Source organism: Pteropus vampyrus, unplaced genomic scaffold (genome assembly GCF_000151845.1).
Source record: "Pteropus vampyrus isolate Shadow unplaced genomic scaffold, Pvam_2.0 Scaffold1, whole genome shotgun sequence".
NCBI lineage: Eukaryota > Metazoa > Chordata > Mammalia > Chiroptera > Pteropodidae > Pteropus > Pteropus vampyrus.
This window is the reverse complement of record NW_011888782.1, coordinates 9,204,009-9,219,680: the sequence shown is the minus strand read 5'-3', so window position 1 is coordinate 9,219,680 and position 15,672 is coordinate 9,204,009. Positions and strand designations below refer to the sequence as shown.

Here is a 15,672-nt window from a genome sequence, read left to right as displayed (position 1 = left end):
GGTAAGTCAGTCATGGCTAAAGCTACCTGGTACTGAACATAAAAGGTAGTGTAGAGGATTTTACTTACAAAAATACACTACAAATTTATCTCTGAAATTCTAAGATATTGCTTAATACTTTTTTGATGTCTACCTATTTTAGGCAGATATTATAATCCGCTTTATTCCTAATTACAATTATTTACTTTTTTCTTCTTGTCTTTCTTTTCTCATTTTTTATGTATCTGAATCCTGTGCTGGGAATTTAGTTTAAATAAATATTTAAGGTCAATAATCTAATTTAATAAGAAGTTATTTGTAAAAGATCAGCATTGTAAGCAGAGCAAAATTAAATTTATATTTAGCAGGCCAAAAAATTAAGTGTAATGGACAGAAATTTGTTTGAGTGGACAGTTTATTTTACAGGAAATAAATGGCAAATTAAAAAATACAGAGCAATTTGTTTTCATAAATTCTGTAGACATGTTTGTTTGCAGATTTGCTATAGTGGAAAAGAGCATCTTTGATATAGGCCAGATCTGGGCTCAGTTCCTGGTTCTGTTACTTACTAGCTGTGTGAGCTTGGTTAAATTAATTAACTTCTCTGAGCATCCAATTCCCATCTCCAATACTGATTACTTTGCAGGTGGATGTGGGGATTTGGTGAGCTAACGTATATAAAGAAATCTGGGTGTGTTTAGGATATATATAAGGAACTTTGTGTGTCACTGGGAATGTAAATGAGATTTCTTCTTGTTCTTATACTTGTTCTAGAAGAGAGACTTTCTTTAAAAATTTTTTTAAAAGAAATTTAGGCCCAAAAGGAATATTGGGAGGCAGTATAATGCTGCATTTAAGAACAGTAGCTCAGAGCAAGACCAACCTAGGCTTGAATCCTAGGTTAGTCACTTACTAGCAGGGTGTCTTTGTGTAGGTAACACACTCTGAACCTCAGGTATCTCAGACACCTGGAGTTGGGGTTTAAACACTGTCTTGCTGGAGAGATAGTGAGGAGTGGGCAGTCTCCAGCTGGTTCCAGTCTGTCCAAACTTGTTGTTTTGAATATTGCTGAGCAAACTCTCAGGGCTTCAATGGGTATCATTTTTTTCTTTTCTTTTTTCTTTAAATTTTAAATTTCAATTCAATTTAGAATTCAATTTAAAAAATTTTAAATGTACTGTATAGATATAAATGTGAGGAAGTTTTGTTCATACTAGGTAACTCAATGCAGCATTGTTTGTAATAACCAAAGCCTGAAAACAACCTAAATGTCCAATAATTACAGTTAAAGATTATTATTCTAAGCCTATATTATATGGTACATTAAAAAATGGGGCAACTAATAACATATTGATATAGAAAAATGGGTATCATTTTTGATGATGATCAATAAGGGACCTGCAGGCCACTGTCAAAGGAAAATGCACACTAAATTCTTCTTGGCACGGACGACTCTCGGGGCTCACTTACAGGGTGGTGCACTGCCTGCTGCCAAGCTGGACTCATACTTCATCTGTGCAGGCAGAGACTGGAACTCTTTTAAAGTGGATTCCCCAAGACTTCGCCTGGCATTGCCACTGTCCTTGGTAGTTGTTCCTCCATTCTTCTTCTTTGCATCTCAAGCAACCCTCGTCCACTTTAATCTGTATTTTCTCTATTTCATTCCAATACTCGCTATGGCTAGGCCCTGCTTATTTCAGATCTTATCACTTTGGATTCTCAAATTGTTCTTCTCTCAGGAAGCCTGGCTCTTAAAATAAAATGTTCTGGTCTTAAGATTGCTGCCTGTTATGGATTTTAAAACTGATTTAGAAGTTAAAGACCTGAACAATATATCTTTCTTCTTGTACTCCTGGTAAGCAATCCTAATCCTTCTAAGGATGAATGAGACCTCTGAGGGCATTGAGGGACCAGGATAGAAGATCATGAGGTCAATAAGGAAAACTTAACATTTTATTTTGCCACATCTGTTTTAATTTAGAACACATTTTACTTTGATGCAATTAGCTTAGCAGAAAAGGCTTAGAAATAACCTTGACATAGTTTTTGTGCTTTAAGAGTACTTGAATGCAAAATGCTGATTCCTAACTTTCTATCTCCCTTGTGAAGACAAACATGTTTTATTATCTTGATCTGTTTTTATTTTATTTTTTTTTTAATTTGTTGTTGCAGCCATAGAATGAATGAAGTTGTCTTAGAATTAAGATAACACATTTATTTCTGGACAAACCAGTTGCAAAAACTGTGCTCTATAGGTCAGGGTACTAATTGATGTCACTTTCCTTCTAATATTCTCACTCCATGAGTAAACTTCTAGAGAAGAGCGGTGATCAGATAGATGGCAAACACCTAAAATATTTGTGATTTACCTTCTACCACGATTAGTATTCTGGCATCCTATCTATTCTTAAAAATGAGTTGTGGAAACGACGACACATATTTTAGGTCACGAATCAAGTTACTAATCCTGTTTTCTCATTTACAAATTGAAGATGATAATATCTCCCAATGAAATGATAGACATCATAATGTTGTTGCACAGTAAATACTGACAAGGAAGATGCTCTTTATTTTCAACTTTACATCTCTGCGACTTTGCAGAGTGCCTGATACCTACTAAGTATTAAAGAAAAAAAAAAAATCACAAAATTATTTTCCTGGGATGAGAACAAAAGAAGGTTACTAATAAGAAAGTAAGCCTTAATTTACCACCATAATGTAAAAAAGCCTTGAAATATAAAGGCTTTAAACTATTTTCATCGTAAACCAATGGGAGGAGGGGCATGTATTTGGAGATTAGATTTCAATAGCTTCCTGTCAATATTGAGGGAAAAAGACCCACAGATTAGCAGGCTTATGGTTGTTCAATAATGCAATGAACCTCTTAGGGATGTATTAGGAAGGTAGTACTTTTAATCACTTATTTAAAAAATTATATTAAAATATTAAATCTTATTTCATGAAAATTTTTGAACATATGTAAAACTTAAAATAGTGTAATGTAGTGAACCTAGCTTTAAAAAATATCAACATGTACCCAATTTTGTTTCTTTTATAACTCCTTCCATTCTTACTACAACCATTCTATGATTTCAAAGCAAATTCTTGAGATTATATCGTATGATCTGTACTTATTTTCAGCATGTATAGCTAATTATTTCTTTAAAAAAGTTTTTTCAAAAAACATAATCATAATACCATTATCATGCTGAAGAAATTGACAATAAGTCCTTGATATCAACTTTTGTTGAGCAAGTGTTCAAATTTCTCTGATTTTTAAAACAAGGATTCGTATATGAAGCTCCTAATTGATAGGTATCTTAAGTCTCTTTTAATATCTAAATTTACCCCTCTTTTATTTTTATCTCTTGAAGTTAGTTTACTGCTGCATCAATCTGCTAATATTTTGGTGAGATACCTTTGTGTCATGAGGGATATTGGTCTGTAGTTTTCTTTTTCTGTAATGTTTTGCCGGGTATTTATATCAGGATAATACTGGCCTCATAAACTGAGTTGTAAAGTGTTCCCTCCTATTCAAAAAGGGTTTGTGTAGAATTGCTGTTGTTTGTTTCTTACATGTTTGGTAGAATTCTCTAGTGAAGTCATCTGGGCCTGGAGTTTTCTTCATGGATGTTTTTAAACCATGAATTCAATTTTTTAAGTAGACATAGGATTATTTAGGTTATTAATTTCATTGTGATTGAGCTTTTATAGCCTTTTCTGTTTTTCAGGGAATCTGTCTATTTAAGTTATTGAGTTCATTGGCATAAAATACTCCCCTGTTATCCTTTTAATGCCTCTATGAGTCATTGTGATGTCTTCTCTTTCATTCCCAGTATTGGTAATGTATGTCTTGCTCTTGCTCTCATTCTTATTTTTTGGTCAGTCTTTCTAGAGGTTTATCAATCTTATTGCTCTTTTCAAAGAACTAGCTTTTGGTTTTATTGATTTTCTTTATTTCTTTTTTTGTTTTCAATATATTGACTTATTATTTTCTTCCCTCTGCTTGCTTTGTGTTCAGTTTGCTCTTTTTTTTTTCTAGTAAGGTGGAGGTTAAATCATTGATTTGAGATCATTTTTCTTTTCTAATATAAGCATTCAATGCCATAGATTTATCTTTAAGGATTGTTTAAGCTACATCCCACAAATTTTCATATGTTGTGTTTTCATTTTCATTCAATTCAAAAAATGTTCCAATTCTCCTGTGACTTCGTCTTTGACACATGGTTTATTTAGAAGTGTGTTGTTAATTATCAAATATTTGAGGGTGTCCTGATATTTTTGTTATTGATTTCTAGGTGAATTTCTTATAGTCAGAGAATATATTTTATAAGATTTCAATTCTTTTAATTTTTAAAATGTGTTTTATGACTTAGAATATAGTCTATCTCAGTGAATGTTTTTAGTTTCATATGTATTTAGAATTGAGATACCTTTGTTGACTGACCTTTATAATAATAAAATGACCCTATTTATTACTGATAACCTTCCTTGCTCTGACATATACTATGTCTGGTATTAACATAGCAACTCTGTGTTTCTTTTAAATGATCATCTTTGTATTTCCTATAGACAGCTTATATTTGAATCTTGCTTTTGTATCCTGAAAAATCTCTGCCTTTATTTGAGTATTTATAGCATTACATGTTATATAATTACTGATATGGTTGGGTTAAAAATCTGTCAGCTTCTTAGTTATTTTATATTTGTTCCATCTATTTTTTTGTTTGTTTGTTTTCTTTTCTTACCATTTTTTGTCTGCTTTTGGGTTAATTGAACATTTTTTATGGTTCCATTTTATCTCGATTGGTTGATTAATTTTACCTCATTTTCTAATGTTTTTAGTGATTTGTCATAGTCTACTTTTGAACAATATTATGCCATAATTACAAAAGAACCTTGCAAAAGTTTATTTTCTATTCCTCCTTCCCATCCTTTGGGCTACTTTATGACTTATTTGTTGAAGAAGCTAGATCATTTGTCCTGCAGAGTTTTCCACATTCTGGATTTTGCTTAGTGCATGCCTATGAAGTTAGCATTTCCTCTTTCTTCTGTATTTAAAAAAATTAATTTGTTATTGGAACTAAGGGCTTGGTCAGATTCGGCTATGATTTTTATTACATATACTTCCATCAGGAGGCATATAAGGTCCAATTATTTTTATTTTATTATGTTAACAGCTATGAAATATTATTGCCTATTCATTATTTCATTATGAGTATTTAAAATGATGATGTTCTAATTCTATCATTTCTTTATTTATTAGATAGAATATTTTTATAAAGATAACTTTCTCTCATTAACTATTTGATTACCCAGCAGTAAGTACAGTTTATACAGGAAGTCAGTTTATATGTTTGAATATTTTTTTCCATTTACCAGTTTTCAATGTGAATTAGTTCCTTAGCATTCTCCAAAGATGAGCAATAAATTTTTAAGTTTTTATTATTTTGAATGTCATTATTAATTTAGAGATTTAAAAAAAATATCTCTATGTTTGATCCATGTTTCTATGTATACGCAAATGTCCCATTTGTCTTCCAAATTTTTCTGATGTGACCCCTTAGTGAAAACCCCCGCCCAAGATTTCTTTATGAGCTTTCAGCCTCATCTTGTACATTTTCTGCCACAGACTTCAAATCAGTCATTTCCACAAGAAACCTTGGGTCTATTTGGTGAATATGGAGTTAGATAAACAATCTGGTTGCCCAGAATGTTTGAAGTAAAAATACCAAAAATTATTATTACCAATATGATTATGAAAAGCAGTTTGATATTAGCTGTGGATTTTTCATAAATGCCCTTTATTAGATTGAGAAAGTTCTTTTACTAGTTTATTGAGTGCTTTTAAAATCATGAAATGGTGCTGGGTTTTTCAAATGCTTTTATGCATCTATTGAAGTCATATGACTTTTGTTCTTTATTAATACTGTGTATTGCTTTAATTTTTGTGTATTAAACTGATCTTGCACTCCAGGATAAATCCTACTTCTGCTGTATAAGCCTCTTTATATGTTGCTAGATTTAAATTGCTAGTATTTTGTTGAGCTTTTTACATTTATATTTGTAAGAGATATTGTTCTGTTGTCTTTTTTTTTTGTGATATCTTTGTCTATATTTTTGTATCAGAGTAATTTTGACTTTATAAAATGAGTCAGAATGTGTTCTCTCCTCTTCTATATTTTGGAAAAGTTTATAAATGATCAGTGTCAATGCTTCTTTAAAAATTTGGCAGAATTTAGCAGCACAGTTATCTGGGTCTCGGCTTCTCTTGGTGAGAAGTGTTTTCATTAAATCAACGTTTTTACTTGTTATAGTTCTAGTTAGATATTTTGTATCTTCTTGAGTCAGTTTCAGCAGTTCATGTCTTTCTAGAAATGTGTTTATTTCATCTAGGTTGTATAATTTTACATATAATTGTACAGAGTATTTTTTAAATAATCCTTTTATTTCTGTATTGTGGGTAATAATATCTTCTTATTCATTCCTGATTTTGGAATCTTCTCTTTTCTATCTTGTTTAGTCTAACTAAAAGTCTGTGGGTAAAAGGCGCTGGATGATTTGGTTCCTGGTCAGCACTCTCCTCCTGGCTTACAGTGTCCTCATATTAAGGAAATAGAACTCTGGTGTTTCTTCCTGTTCTTAAGGGCACCAGTCCTATCAGATTATAGCCCCACCCTTATGACCTCATTTAACCTTATCATTTCCTCACAGGCCATATATCCAAACACAGTCACTTTGGGAGTTAGGGCTTCAGCATATGAATTTTGGGAGGACATTCAGATCATAAGTATATATATATGTTTTATTTCTACTTCTTTCTTAGATAAAAGTACGCATACTATACATACTTTTTTCCATCTTTCTTTTTAAATTTAGCAATATCTATTGTTAATCACACTAAATAGTATTTAGAAATATTCCTCATTTCTTTAGGTATCTTTAGCCAATCTTTTAAACCTGAGCAACAATAATTATGTTAAAAACAAGCCCATTATTATTGGTAAATTCTTCTTCCTCCTCCTTCACTTGCTTATTATTACTGGATGAATTCTAACATTTAAAAAATAATTTCTTATTGGCTGCATTAGGGTAGTTTCCCTAGAAATACACTCTGATAGGTTTCATGTATAAGGGAGTCATTAATGAAGTGCTCATAAATTAAACTACCGATGCTGGGGAAGCAGGGCAGGGTGGAGGAGAAAGCCAAGGAAGAGTATATTCTCTAGAGCAGGGCACCCCAACCCCCGGACCGCAGGACAGGTACTGGTTTGTAGCCTTTTAGGAACTAGGCTGCTCAGCAGGAGGTGAGCAGTGGGCAAGTGAGCGAAGCTTCATCTGTATTTGAAGTTGTTCCCTAGCACTAGCTAGCATCACCACTTCAGCTCCACTTCAAATCATCAGGCACTAGATTCTCATAGGAGCAGTGGTCCCTGGTGCCAAAAATGTTGGGGACACTGCATAGAAAATAGCTTCAGACTGATTTCACAGGACTCTTAAGAATAAATCATGTCTCGGAGTTGCCTCCCCCACCCCGTGAGATGAGGGAGTTGGGCTTTGCTAATCCTGCTCCCTGCAGTCATTGGTAAATTCTTCTTCCTCCTCCTTCACCTCTCAAGGGACATGTAAATTCCCAGATACCTCCAGCCCTGGATTGTGGCCAAAGCAGGTTGCAGTTGCTTAAGGGAAGTATCCTGAAAAATTGCTGCATGGTCGGCTTTCGGAAGCAAATGCATACATACTAAAGCAGGGAGTGACATTTAAGATTTGGAGGGGGTGTTACATAAAGAGACAATAAGCAGATGTATTATCTGGGAATCTGGGACATCTCAGGCATCTGGAAAAAGCACTAACATTGTTCACTATAATGGCAAAATTAAGGCCATAGGTCATTTCAACAAGCAAAGGTAGTTTACTGAACAGTAGATTCATCCCTCACCTTTCATGCCAGGACAAGTGATTTGAATATATGAGGTGGTCCATGAGGATGTATGATAAAAATCATGGAATAGAAAAGGGCATGCATCCATATAAAGAAGGGCTTCCTGCTTAACAACCCATTTATTAGCTTTTCTCCAACTATATGATTAGCATACTTAAAGACATTTAAAAATGAGATTCCGAAGAAAATCTGCAACTTGGATTTACTGAGAACAAAAATGTTTCAATTTCATCTTGCCTCTCATTTTATTTTTAATATGATTAGAGTCTATTAGATGATAGTTGGGGACTTGGAAAAGTTAGACTAGATTCTCCAGTGACTAAACTCACCTTTAGATAAGTAAGGACAGGGCTTATTAAAGCAAAGTATGGATTTCCATGTCTGAAATGAAACCATCTAAAAAACAGAAAGAAGTAATAAATATCTATCTCAACCTTTTTGGAGTGGCAGGGTGGGAAGGTGCAGGGAGAAAGGAGTCAGTTGACTAATTCTTTAGGAAATTCTGCTGTGAATGTGTTCCATGGAGACTGTTTCTCATTTGAAAGTGTCAGCAGCTGAATTATCAAGAATTAGGCTGAAATAAAAAGAGGAGAAAAAACACAAACAGACAGTGTTTATAACCAGAAGACTCTTCAATATCTTAGTGACATATTAGGGCCAAAGTGGTTATAGCCACTGGCAGTCATGTTTTCCTTGAGGGATTCACTTAATGAAATAATGATTAATATATTATGACTAAAATTAAGAAGGCCATTGGCATGACTTCCAGTGGCATGTCCAAAAGAGAGATTTGTATTGTTGCTGTGATGAGCTTTAGGAAGAGCCAAAAAATCTCCATTCTTAGACCTTTGTAGGATAGGGATTACTGAGGGAGATATATTGCCATTTATGAGATTGCATAGAGAGATAATTATGAGGGATGAAGATCTATGATAGGCATCAGAATTAGTTAAGCAACCAATGGACACAGTTTAAAATGAGATTAACTCTTAGAATCCTATTCTGTCTTCTCTAGCTAGACTACTTTCATTTAGTACACGTTCATTCAACATTTTCTAAGCATCTTCCATGGGCTGGGAAGATAAAGGTCATTAAGACAGTCTAGTTTCCCACCAATTCCTTTCCTTGTCTACCAGGGGCTCAGTTTGAAGAACTTTAGTTGTTCAATTTTGATGCCTTCACTTGCTACCTTCAGTTGCATACATGCTCTACAGTGTTTACTTTCAACATTCATTCTTCTATTAATTCCTCCCCAAATGTATCAAACATAGGCCATACATTTGTATATCATAGTTATAAGATCAAAGTCACAACTGCTCTTATGTAGCTCCTACCCTTGAAGGGGCATAGATAAGAAAGCAAGCAATTATGATTCTGCGATAAAGTGCCCTGAAAGGGAACTACAGTGCTGTGAGCCAGAGTGTATGTAGGGAAGGGAGTGAGCTCACTCAGCTCTGAGTCAAGCTGTGCCGCAGAGAGCAGATGACTTCTAAGCTGAAAATGGAGAATTGGGCCTTTATACTTAAGTATAAGGTAAAGTGATTATCACCTCCTGCTTTAAATAAAAATACCCCTGATATTAAGTCTTTGGGCGACATTTTATATTGCCTTTCATCTTCTATTTTAGTCCCTAATCATATGCACTAGGGGCTAGGACTTATTCTGGGTTCATAGCTTGTCACTCAGAGTGATTTATTAATTTGCTGGTCCCTGAATTGACAGGCCTCTTGGCAAAAGGGCAACTTTAAATTGTACTTCTTGGTCTGTTTTATATACTGCTATATTCTAATGCTTAGAGCAGTGTCTGCCCATGGAAAGGGCTCAGTAAATATTTTCTGTATGTGAATAAATATTCTATAGCTTTGCAGTGAAATTGGTTCCATATTAAATCAGATGTTTCTAGTTTTTTTTTTGCCTATAATTATTTATTTATGCATCAATAGATGAATTTATAATAATTTTGCCACCTTGAAATCCTCCCTGAGGGTGAATGCTGAGGCTTTTAATATTTAATAACTCACCAGAGTCTTTGGCCCATTATATACCAACATGGGAAAAAATACCACAGGCATGTCTTATTGTTGGTGGACAGCAATAAATTGCATATTTGTATTGTTACACAACTCTCACACATGCTCATTTTGATCCTGGCAACCCCTCTTGACAAAAGCAAGTGTTGTAGTTCCCAGTGGAAGAAAACTGAGGTCAGAGTGAATAGACGTCCGCTTCCTACAGGTTTCCTGGCCAGCAGGTAGAAGAATGAGAAGTAAGACACATATCTTCTGGCTCCTTCTCTAGTTCTCCTATCTCGTGCTGTGTCTTTTTCTCTCTGAAAGGTAGTTGATCAAGGTTAGTAAAACACAAAACTTAATTTATATGTTTTGTAGTAGTGTTGGGGGAAAGTACTTATTTGATCACAGATTTAGATAACACCTTCGATGTGCCATGTTAAATTTTGGTGACTGAAATTCTAGTTTTGGCTGGAGGAGTCATTTTATCACCTTGGGGACTTGCCTTTTCAGGCCTTCGCTTTCTCTATTTATAGAATAAGAAGAGTGGACTCTCTGCACCCTGATTGCATTTTCCTTCTGTTTATATCTCTGGTGAAGGTCCAAAAACCATTTGTGTTTTAGAGCTCAATGAAGATATTGAATTGGATCCATTTTTTTTTTAACCCACATAGAAATATACAAATATGATAAAGTTAAATGAGAATGACAGGGGGAACAGGATCAGGTGCAAAGATATGAAACTAAGACACTGAAGAAGATGGAGAGGATTTTTCATGAGGGGAAGCTGAATGATTATTTTTATTGTGACCTACAAGATCCTGCTGTTATAGGTGTTAACTATCATTATTACTATTATTGTTTTATTGTTATTGTTAATTCTATAAACATGGGCTACCAGTCCCTGTCTTTATCTTCAGCTTCATCTAATTACTGAGGTATCAAGACTACCATGCAATTAACAGCAATACTGCAAAGATTCGACGCAGAGCATTTGTGGTTGATTAGGTCGTTGCTTGGCAAATAATCATTCTCTTCTCTCCAACCCCATGTGCGATGAATATAGTTCCATGTCCCTTGACTTTGCATATAGCCATTGTGACTTGCTTTGGCCAATGGATGCTAACAGAGCTTGGTTCAGTTGGGTTATGACCTTCAACTTCTGTTATCATCATAAGAAGTACAAGTCCTAGGCAGCACACTGGTCCCAGAAGATTTAGAGCCTCAAGGCTTAGACCTGAGTAGAGCCTATAACCTGGAGCCAAGCCCAGACAAGGCCAGCTGAGCTCAGCAGAGGATTTCCAGTTGGGTGAGAAGAAGGCTAAAGAGCCTAAGTGATTAAAATAATACCTTTTCCAAAGGCTGTGTTGATTGTGAGACTAAAATTTATCACTGTGGGAAATGTTTTGCTGTGATACATTTTAGTTTGTTCAACTCTCTGGGCTATTTTATGACCAGAACAGGAATTAAGGGTGTCATCTTGGACCTTTTATTTTAAAAAGGGAAGTACTATATTTGAGGGTGACTGTCAGGGCACATAAAATTGTCTTTTAATCTTGCGACTTGAGAGATGCATTGCATTCCATATAGTACTTGATGGTCCATAGCGAAGTACATCTGTTGAAGAACATCTTATGAGAATAGTGGAGCTAGAGAAAGTATATTAAGGCAGACTTTGAGTTTTGTCTAGTGTTGTATCCAGAGGCAGTTTTGAATTTTGGGAAATATTTATTCTCACACAAAAATGAAAGTAGTAGGTCATCATATCGGACAATTTATGTATGTTTAAATACAGCAAAGCCTATGGACGTAGACTGGACAGGACAGAATGGTGACATTGACTTTCTCTTTTACTGTGCTGGTTTAGTTTGCTTTTATTAGGATTATATTTGGACACATGAGAGGGCCAGGGCTTAGTTCTTTCCTAGAAGCTATATAGGTTATTAGTGGTAGTAGGAAAGGGCATTGCCTCTATATCTTAGAGGACATGTACACAATGTCCTTCCAGGCTTGAAGGTGAGCTAAAGATACTCTTAATATATGAACCCCTTTGCTCGTTTCTATATTGGTAAAAATGGATCTTGATCAATGTTCTTCTTTGAACCACCCATTATGATTCAGGAAGAGATTTTCTCACAGATTATTTATTCAGCAATTACTTATGGACAAACTAGTATGTGCCAAACAGTGGTGGATATAATAATAAGACAGTTATTGTTTTCAGTGTCTGATGGTAAAAATGAAGAATAAAACTAGAAGACAATTAAAAGACAATATGATAAGTCCCAAGTTTAGGGTCTTTACTGCATGCTATTGCAGCCCCCAGGCCCATCCAACCTAGTCTTGGAGGCGGCCTTGGAAAGCTTCCCAAAGGGAGCAGTGTCTAAAGATGAATGATTATGTTGGGCAGAGGATTTGTAGTGATCTGGAGAGATATTTTTCAGGTAAAAAGGCTTATAAGAAACCTGAGGTAAAAGCATAAGATCCAGGAGTCATTGCCAACTGGTACCAGAGATATCAACTGACTGGCCTTCTCTAACCAAAATAGCCAAACGAAAGCCATGACAATGACAACAACACTGTAACAAAATGAAAAAGTCTTCCTCACATATGAAACTGCATCGTTTGTGCCTCTGAAACGTTATGATCAGGTGCAGTCAATTGAAATTAAAAGATTAGAAAGATAAGATATAACAGGCCAAGTTTCAAAGACAGGTACCAGAGACACGCAAATTTATGAGTCGGTGGATTGTTTTTTTATGAATGAAAACCAAAACAACTAGGATTTCCAGTTGAGAAAAAGGAGAGCCGGGTGGACATATGGATGAAAATTTGTAAAATAAAAAAGGAGGAAGTCAAAAGTCCTGCTGGTTCTGGGTAAACCTCTCGGTCGCCATGTGACCTCTTGAAGCCTAAGTTCTTCATCTGTACAAAAGATGTCCACCAGAGCAGGGAACGTATGTAGTTGCGCCCAGCCTGGGTGCTTTCACTACCAACAGCCAGCACCTCTTTGCTGAAGGGCCACCCCCGGGCTTCCAGAATCTGCTTTGCCTGAGTGCATGGAGAGTCAGAAATACCTGAGAATTTAGTCATCACTCACCCCAAAGGCAGCCCTTAACCATAGACTGAAATGTGGGAGATGAAAATACTCCAGTTTTCTCACCCCTGTTTGGAGCAACTCTAAAGTGTTACCACATGGTCTTGTTGTACCCTTCTGGGGTTACCTTCTGCGGAGCTTTGCACGATATCAGATCTTTTACCTCCTTTCATTTCCAGTGCCACCTTCCACTCTACCTCCTGCTCCACTGACGTGGTAGTAACTTTGATATTTAATATCTTTTAAATATTATTATTTTTAAATTAAATTTATTGGGTGACATTGGTTAATGGCATTATATAAATTTCAAATGTACGGTTCTATAATAAATCATCTGTATATTGCACTGTGTGCTCACCACCCAAAGTCTAGTCTTCCTCCATCACCATGTATTTGACCTCTTTTATCCTCTTCATCCTCCCTCCTCCAGCCTCTTTCCTCTCTGGTAACCTTCATACTATTGTCTGTGTCTATGAGTTTGTTTTATTTGTTTATCTCTTACTTTCTGTTTTATGTGACACCTATGAATGAAATCATAGGGTTCTTGTACTTACTGAATGGGAGAAGACATTTGCAAACAATGCCTTCGAGATGGGACTAATATCCAAAATATATAAAAAACTCATACAACTCAACAACAAAAATACAAACAATTCTATTAAAAAATTATCATTGGACCTGAACAGACACTTTTCCCAAGGAGACATACAGATGGCCAACAGATACGTGAAAAGGCATTCAGTTTCACTAGCTATAAGGGAAATGCAAACCTTTAGTATCTTAAATATGTTGTTTATTTACATATGGCAAAAACGTATTTGTGGAAGAAATATGTATTTTATATCTAATACTATTTAGAATCATTGAGTATTTACATATAAACATACCCCCTAAAGAGTTTATTAAGTGTTCAGTAATTTAGTAATTGGTGTTTTAAATGTTTCCATTCTGTAGAGATCCTTGGTGTATTGCTAAATAAGTGTCTAAGGGTTTTAGTAATATTCGGGGAAACGTATTAGGGATTTTGGATGGGCTGGAAACATATCCTTACTTTTCCCAATTAAAATAATAGAGTGGAGTCTCTTACTATCTAAAAATTCACTGTCCAACACATTTTCAGGAATAGATTAGATGTGATTAAACCACGTTGCAAAAATATACCTGGATTGCAATGAGCCTAAGGTAATTAACTCACGATAATCTGAAATTCTGTGTCGATATTTGTAACTACCATATAAAATCATATTATTTTTGTCTGGTTTTTCTTTGAAGTCAGAAGGAGGCTCTCCCTCATGCCCACGCTATGACACAGGGTGTTTCGGTCCTCTTCCTGCTCTCTGGAGGGTCTATAGGCTTTAGTCAACCTTGGTGGCCAGGTTGACTCCAGCTGATGAACTGAGGTGACAGGAGGGAAGTGTCCTTGCTGGAGGCCACTCTGGCTTTGAAAGACTCTCTACCACTCCCTTGGTTTCTCTGTAACGGAATTTCTCCTTTTCCTTCCCACTTTGGGGAGGTCCTGTACTGCTTAGACCCTTTTCCTCTTCTCCTTATCCCCAGCCTCAGTCTTTCATCTCACTAAGAAAGCTGGCTCTAAAGCCAGTCCTTTTTCATTTATTTTGCTCTTAGGTCAATGGCTTCTATGGAATTTTCGTTTCAGACTCTGTGTGAGCTCAGGGAGAGAATATGGGCCTAGGATACTGGTTTTCAGTTCTGGTTGTGCATTACAATAACCTAAATATTTTTTTAATATAGTTTATTTAATTTTGGAAAGTTCTTGGTCATTATACTTCAAATATTTCCTTGTTTTTCCTTCTTCTGTTATTTCAATTACACATATATTACACCTTTTGAAATTGTTCCACTGTTCTAGGAGTTTCTGTTATTCCTCCCCTTTTTCTCATTGCATTTTTATTTTATTATTTTTTATTTTATTTTAGGCAAGGCGACCCTTGGTTGACCTCACAGATTGCAAGGACCTTGTCACCTTACAATCCCTTATTTTTTATTTTTTATGCCTATAGCACCTGGTCTTCCTCAGTGGTCTCCCATCCAAGTATTAACCAGGCCTGACCCTGCTTAGCTTCTGAGATCAGATGGGATCGGGCACATTAAGGGTGGCATGGCCATAGACTCTAAACATTTTTTGACACCTGGATCTCCTCACCAGGACAGTTAACCCAAAATGTCAGTGTGTGGGGCCCAGAAATCGGTTTTAGGAGATGTTGTTCTCAAGATGTTGCATCTGTGCTACCAAGGTTGAGAATCACTATCCTGGGGATGAGTGTGTGTGTGTGTGTGTGTGTGTGTGTGTGTGTGTGTGTGTGTGTGTGTGTGTGAGAGAGAGAGAGAGAGAGAGAGAGAGAGAGAGAGAGAGAGAGAGAGAGAGAGAGAGGAGAACAATAAAGAGATCATTGCGATCAATACTCAGAGACCTATCCTGTTTTAAATGTCTCTGTAGGTTTCCTCACAAGAGAATTATTTTATTTATGTTTTGTTTTTGTTTTGTTTTTTAAAATAACTATACCAAGGTCCAAACAAGAGTTACTACTATGGGGATTGTAAAATCTGTTAGGATCAGATTTTAAGTAGAACCTGAAATATGTTTTTACCTTGAAGCCTCGGTTTTGGTTAGGGACAACTCTAAG

The 15,672-nt window shown here is 35.6% G+C and overlaps 1 pseudogene; it reads right to left on the bottom strand.

Moving 5' to 3' along the window:
• Positions 1-15,039: 15,039 nt before the first annotated feature.
• Positions 15,040-15,158, bottom strand: LOC111736273 (annotated as a pseudogene).
• Positions 15,159-15,672: the final 514 nt, after the last annotated feature.